Here is a 6,691-nt window from a genome sequence, read left to right as displayed (position 1 = left end):
AGGACTGGCAAAAAAAAAAAAAAAAAAAAAAAATTAACAAGCCCTGAACTGGCCCTCTCAGCCTCACAGCCAGAGGGACAATCATAACCTTAAACCTGGACTGCAACCAACACTCCCATACTGAACGATGATCTGAGTGTTTTTGTCAAGAATTTTAATTATGTTTCACAATTGTGTCTTCTTTCTTTCAACTGTCTAAAATTCAACTGTAGGGCCTCTGAAGAATAAAAAAAGATAAGTGGTTGTCAGTCAGAACTGGTATCCCTCCCCTCCCAACCCCATTTCCCCCCTCTTCTGTCCTCCTAAGTGCTGCCAATCTAGAAAAATTCTTACACATCAGCTGTCACTCCTTCCCTGTCTAAATGATGCTGGTCATTAGGAACGGTGTCCTGATCAAAAGCTACAGCCAATCATATCAACAAAACAAAGACACAGCAGCTGCTCTCACCTAGCTGGGATCTGGCAGGATTCCCATTCATAGAAGAGGCCAGCAGGGCCAGCTCAACCTCCTCAGGATTAAAAAGGCACCTTGTCCTGTCTCTGACACACTGCAGGTGGCTGTAAACCACAGGGCTTCTGTCCACTTTGCCTGTACCTCATTGGACCACTCTAAGTAGATGCCACACCAGGGTTTATTGTATCTTTTAGCCACAAGGACAACTGGATTGAGCAGTCCTCCCCTTCACTAGAGTTGGTTTTGCAGTCAAGGGATTGTTTCTGCTTCTCCCACTGGTATATGCAATCCTACCCAGGGCTGAGGAATGTCGAGCCCAAGGACCACATTAGGCCTAGAAAATCATTTGGTGTAGGCCAGCTTCTCCTCCACTCCCCACAGATGTCTGCCTGTATTAGTAATTTTGAATGGCCCAGGAATGACGTTGTGAATATTCAAATAGCCCTTAGCAAAAAAAAGTGTGTGATAAACACACACTCCCCACACAAAATAGCCACCATTCTACACACCACTACTGCATCCACACACTCTCAAATAATGTATTATGCCAAGAAAATGCAAAGAGCACAAGAAAAGACATGGTGGCACACACTTGTAACCTCAGCTATTCAGGAGGACAGGAGGTAGGATTCAGTCTGAGGCAAGCCTAAGTGAAAGCCTGCGCCTCTGTCTCAAAAACAACCTAAAGCCAAAAAAAAAAGAGGCAAATTAAATCACTGCCTAGCAAGCATAAGGAATTGACTTCAAGGCCCAGTTAAAGAAAAAGAGAAAGAGGAAAAAAGGATGAGAGAATGACAAACAGAAAGAGAGAAAGAAAGAAGAGAGGAAGGGAAAGAGAAGGTCTCAAATCAGATATATTAAGACCCTCAAAGATAATTTTCTTTCAACACAAATTCTTATTTTCAACTGTATAGACACGGTATTATTATGGCATTTTATCATTGATGATACTTGTTTAAATGGAAGAGATGAACAGAAAACTTTTTACAAAAGATCTTAAAACACTTGAAAGTTGAAGAAGGGTAAGGGTAGAATAGGATTGGGATATTGTTCTCTTGAACTTGCAGAATTCCTTATTATCAAGCAAACTACCCTGGCTGCCCTAAAACAGACTGCACAACAATGATGTTCTACACCCAAGACATGCCATGCCAGCCATGTCCTTGAATCCCAGATGTGTGCAACCACACAGGGACCTTGGCTGTGCCAACATGCAGGTGCAGAGTGACTCAGGGGTGGGCTATTCACACCATAAGAGGCATTTGTGGGTTCACAGTGAATCAGAAGTTCAATTCTTAGTAAGAGAAGTGGTTATTTAAATGTATGATTTCATCCTAATTAAAACTAATGGGGGAGAGAATTTGCATTTAGCTGCCTAGTAAATAGCTCTGATACTTTACTTTTAATATCTAAAGAGTATTAGCAAGATAAGATTTTCAAGGCAGGAGGGGAGGGAGGTAAGATGGTAGGCTGCTGATCCCACTCCCAAAGATGCCTTTTATATCATATTTCTTTCACTGAGTGTTTTTTTTAACAACCTCCACCTATCCAACCAACCCCCTAGGCCATAACCTAATAAAACATTCCATCTTAGAAAGCTAACAGTCCAGCACACCTAAGAAAACCACCCAGGGACACCAGAAAACATCTTGCATGCACATTAATAACTGCAGGATATCTGATTAGGAGAAAGAAAAAAAAAGCCATTAATAGCAGCCTTCATATCCCTCCTCCACGCTGATTACCAAAAGAACAGCAGCAGCTGAATCACAGCTAAATCCTATTCACAAGGGACCTGGGGCAACAAAGAGGAAAAAACGGGTAGAACAGTGCATCTCGGAGAAGCGGCTTGAAGTCATTTTGATTCTGGCGTCAATCACACCCGCCACAAACCAATAAGCATGTACAGCACAAGCAAAGACAGACTCCACTGCTCCCTTCCCTCCCTCTGGAGCTCAGCACAGTGCACCTAGCATACTTAATTGCTCTGCCAACTAAAATGCAGCTGACAAGGCCTCCAGAGGAGCTCATAGGCCTGAATGTTTACCCCAGGAGCAGGAGCAAAATGGGCCTGTAGAGATGGAAGTGCTGGCCTCAGGGCTGCCTCACTACAGCAGACCTCCCAGGGGACTTTGAACACCTGTCTTAACCTCTCAGTGCCTCAGTTTCTTTATCTGTCATAGTGTCTTCCCAGAGGATCAGAAGAAAACAAATTCACATACAACTGTGGGAACAGTGGCAGGTACAGGCAAAAAGCTCCCTTATAGACATACAGAGGAGAAGTAGGAAAGGGAGAGTTAAAGGGGAGGAGAAAGAAGGAGAGAGGGTGAGAAAAAAAGAGTCAGAATCTGGGAATGTGGCTGAGACACAAAGAAATGAATGGACTCTTCACCCTGTGCATGAATGGGCCTGTGTTCCACCTGCAGGTCTGTCCCTTTCCCAGGCCCAACCTCTCGGTGCCTCAGCAGACACCAAAAAAATTCACTAAAGCGTTTCCATAAACCCAGCATTCTGATGCTGGTGAGGGGGTCTATGGACCCTGAAACTTCCTTATAAGTCAAGATGAATTTTCAGGGAGAGCTGTTTTCAATCTGACCTGGCAGAATATACCCAGTCAGGATGTTGTCTGGATGTAATTACCGATGCACCATCAATGAGCTATTGACAATACCTGTTGCAATTTAATTTTAAATGTCAATGGTGTGTTTGGGTACACTGTAACAGGCTATTATGCATGACAAATAAGCATCCCACAACAACAGGATGGATGATCAAGACAAGAGGGTCAGGAAAATCAATAGGCCCTGTGTAAGGGGCTGCCTTTCAAATGCCCTGCTGTGACTTCCAAGAGCAGGCCACACTGTTCCTCCAGGATGACTGTGGATCCAAGGAGTGTGTTACCATCACCCACCTTCTCACTAATGTCTCCCTACTGGCCAGGTATCATCCTACTGGGACATGAGGGTGAGGAGCAGGGGAGATAACCACCTGCAGGCAGAAATGCTGGCCTAAGCAGTAACTAATTCTGACTCCACCTGGAGACCCTGCCTGACTCCACTAGTCAAGTGACCTTGAACAAGTTATCTAACTTTTGCCTCCACCTACTCAACTATTTAACTAGGGTAATCCAAGCACATAAAAAGACTTACAAGAGCCTATTTACATAACCATAATCAAATTCAGTCTCCTGTCGTTTTTCAATCAAGTTTGAATTGTTATTACTTAAAAAAAAAAAACCTACACCAATTCAAGAATCTACAATACAAGGCTTTATGTGATACAGACCTTCCCCCCCCAAACAAACACACACACACACACACACACACACACACACACACACACACACACGGCATTGGAGAAACTGAGGAGCTATATAAATGAAACCCACTCGCTTCTCTTGAGCACCCCTGCTCCTGCACAAACTATAATCAGGCACAGGATAACACTGCTATTGCTACTTGGGGTTTCCCAGTAATAACTCAAAATTAAACTTGCATGCAAAATTCCCTGATTTTTAAATGTTGGCAATTCCTCAAAATATTTAAAGCATCAAATAGGCCAAAAGAACCATTCCAATGGCTGGGCCTGACCTCAGGACTGTAAGTCTGAGACCTCTCCTGACCCCAGAAGCCCTTGGGACCTCCCTAGAACAAGGACATCAATAGTTGTCTTCCATTTCCCTTAGAGGCGGTGCCTCACCAGAACCCTGCACACATAAAGTGTACCACAGTTTGGAGAGCTTGTCCTGGAAATTACAGGGCAAGATGCTTCCGCAGGTGCCTCCCTGCTGACTTACAGGCCTGTTTGCCAAGAGCAAGAGTGGGTGATTTATGAGTTGCAAAGGTGATGCAAAATGCTAATCAGCTTTTAGCTGACACTGGGTAACACAAGCAAATTTATATCTTCTCTAAAATAATTCACATGCTTTTCATACAAGATAGTAGGCGAGGATAAAGATGAAGTAATAACACTTCAGTGGCCTCACAAAATATCCCAATTAATCTAGGCCATAATCCTACAATACATTCTCACTTCTCAGAGCAGGAACATACCACAGTATTGAAAAATCACAGAGAGTACACACAAGTCAAACCAGCCAGCCAGACTGGGAACAGAGTTCCCAAACCAAATGCCAGGAAACTTCACTGGTTTTCTCAGATAACTTTGGTTTAACTTGACATCTGTTCATCTCCTTTACTCCCTTTGACAAATATGTATTGGGAAGGAGCTATGGAAGAAGGATGAGTGACTAGTAGGAGTGAGTGATAAAATAAGAATTCTCCATGTAAATGGAAGAAGAACAGGCTCACAAAGTACAGCCTTAAACAATTTTCAGCTCCTTCAACGAACACCAAGAATCTATTGTGTCAGGTGCTGTCCTAAGTACTGGAAGTATAGTGCTAAAGAAAATAAATACCTACACGGGTGCCTTCCATTCTGAGATTTAAGAATTAATCTTAAAACAGATGTTTGAGACTTTCTAGGTTACAACGGACTTCAGAAGACCCACTTATCACTGAATGAAAGGTACCAATTTCCTTCACTGCATTTATTCTTCAAGCGTTTTGCCATGCCCTGCCCTCGTGCCAGCCCCCCTGAGCTAAGCTCACAGAGTCCCTGCCTGGAGACCATGCAGCCAGCCCATCACATCCTACCACACTGTGGGGGAGGGAAAAAATGGCTGCACCTATTCATGCCCCCTCCAACCACTTCCACAGAAACAACACCTTTCTTCATCTTTTATTACCTAGCAGTCTAAATCAGGTCTCTTTGGGGACAATAGTTCCACAGGCTACAAACAATTAGAAGTAAAAGCAGAATCTCTTGGTCTGTTAGTAAAGTGGTTGCCTCTGTTCAACCTGTCTTGTTCATGAGCATCTCTCTCACACCTACTCACTGCCTGATGGTCTATTCCATAGGGTCCCCCTCAAATGACACTCAAGTGACACCCCAGGTCCACTGCTCACAATAACTGTTTTCTGGGCAACTGCCCATTCCAGTGATTGGTCTTTCATTTGCCCTTACTGATCTAAAAACTATGCAATGAAGTATGCTTTAGCAAAGGTGTTGTCCTACATTACAGTTTACAAAAGAGTAAATTCTATTTATGACAGCCCCTCACAAAATTCTACTATATCAGGAGAAGTATTTGGAGGACACAGGAGAATTGTCTGAATATCAAATGTGCTCAATTGTTTGGGACCTACTCCAGACATACTCAGTCAGAACTTCCACCAACGGAAATAGCTGGAAACCCTTGTTAATACATTCCCTGAATGGTTCTTACTGGTAATGTAAATATTTCATCATAAAAATGTCTATAAATCAATAGACTGAAACATAGGAAAATAATGCTTTTAACAACTGCAGCAGTCATAAGAAGATATTTATGAATTGTTCCTTTTCATTTGATTACTTTATTAGTTTCTACTTCTCCTCTTTGAATCATCCCTAATTCCCACTGGCCCACACCACTAATCAATACAGAAACTGCTTAATATAGCACTGGCTATTCCTACGCTGAAAATGGGGAAATGGTATGTCAATAGAGACTTAAATAAATTGAGGTTTCCTCAAGTTGCAAGATCTTTTCAGAGCCCTGTAATCTCACTGACCATCTGTGCACACAGAAAAGATGCCTGGAATTGTTGGTGAGATGGTTAAGAAGAAGCAGCTAGTCTGGACACAAGTAAAAGAAATAAAGAATTTTCTCTCTCACATTGGAGAACATCAGTTAAGAACACACCACTCTGGGAAAACCCCAAACATGGAAATACCTAGGCACTGCAGGTTTTAGAAATTGTATATATCTAAAAATATCTGGCTGTGTAAAATCCAGATTTCTCTGGCATGGTTTAGGAGTCCCACTATCTAGCCTTTCCCCATCCCTGTCATCACCACTGATCCACCCTCCACTGAAAAATTAACTTCAGATGAGATCGGGCACATTCAATAGAAGAACTTGAATAGCAAACACAATCCTTAGCAGGAAGAACAGTGTGAGAGGAATATCAAAACCAAACTTCAAACTCTACTACAAAACTATAATAATAAAAACAGCTTGGTACTGGCACAAGAACAAGCCTGAGGACCAATGGAATAGAACTAAAGACCCAGAAATGAACCCACAGACCTATAGTTACCTAATCTTTGATAAGAAATCCAAAAAAATAGAATGGAAAAAAGACAGCCTCTCCAACAAATGGTGCTGGAAAAATTGGTTAAATACCTGTAGAA

The 6,691-nt window shown here is 42.4% G+C and overlaps 1 protein-coding gene across 2 annotated transcripts in view; it reads right to left on the bottom strand.

Moving 5' to 3' along the window:
* Positions 1-6,691, bottom strand: part of Auts2 (activator of transcription and developmental regulator AUTS2) — an 830,583-nt gene that overhangs the window by 702,007 nt on the left and 121,885 nt on the right. The window lies entirely within an intron of this gene.

This window comes from Perognathus longimembris, chromosome 1 (assembly GCF_023159225.1).
Source record: "Perognathus longimembris pacificus isolate PPM17 chromosome 1, ASM2315922v1, whole genome shotgun sequence".
NCBI classification, from domain to species: domain Eukaryota; kingdom Metazoa; phylum Chordata; class Mammalia; order Rodentia; family Heteromyidae; genus Perognathus; species Perognathus longimembris.
The sequence above is the reverse complement of the archived record's forward strand: the minus strand, read 5'-3'. Positions and strand labels throughout refer to the sequence as shown.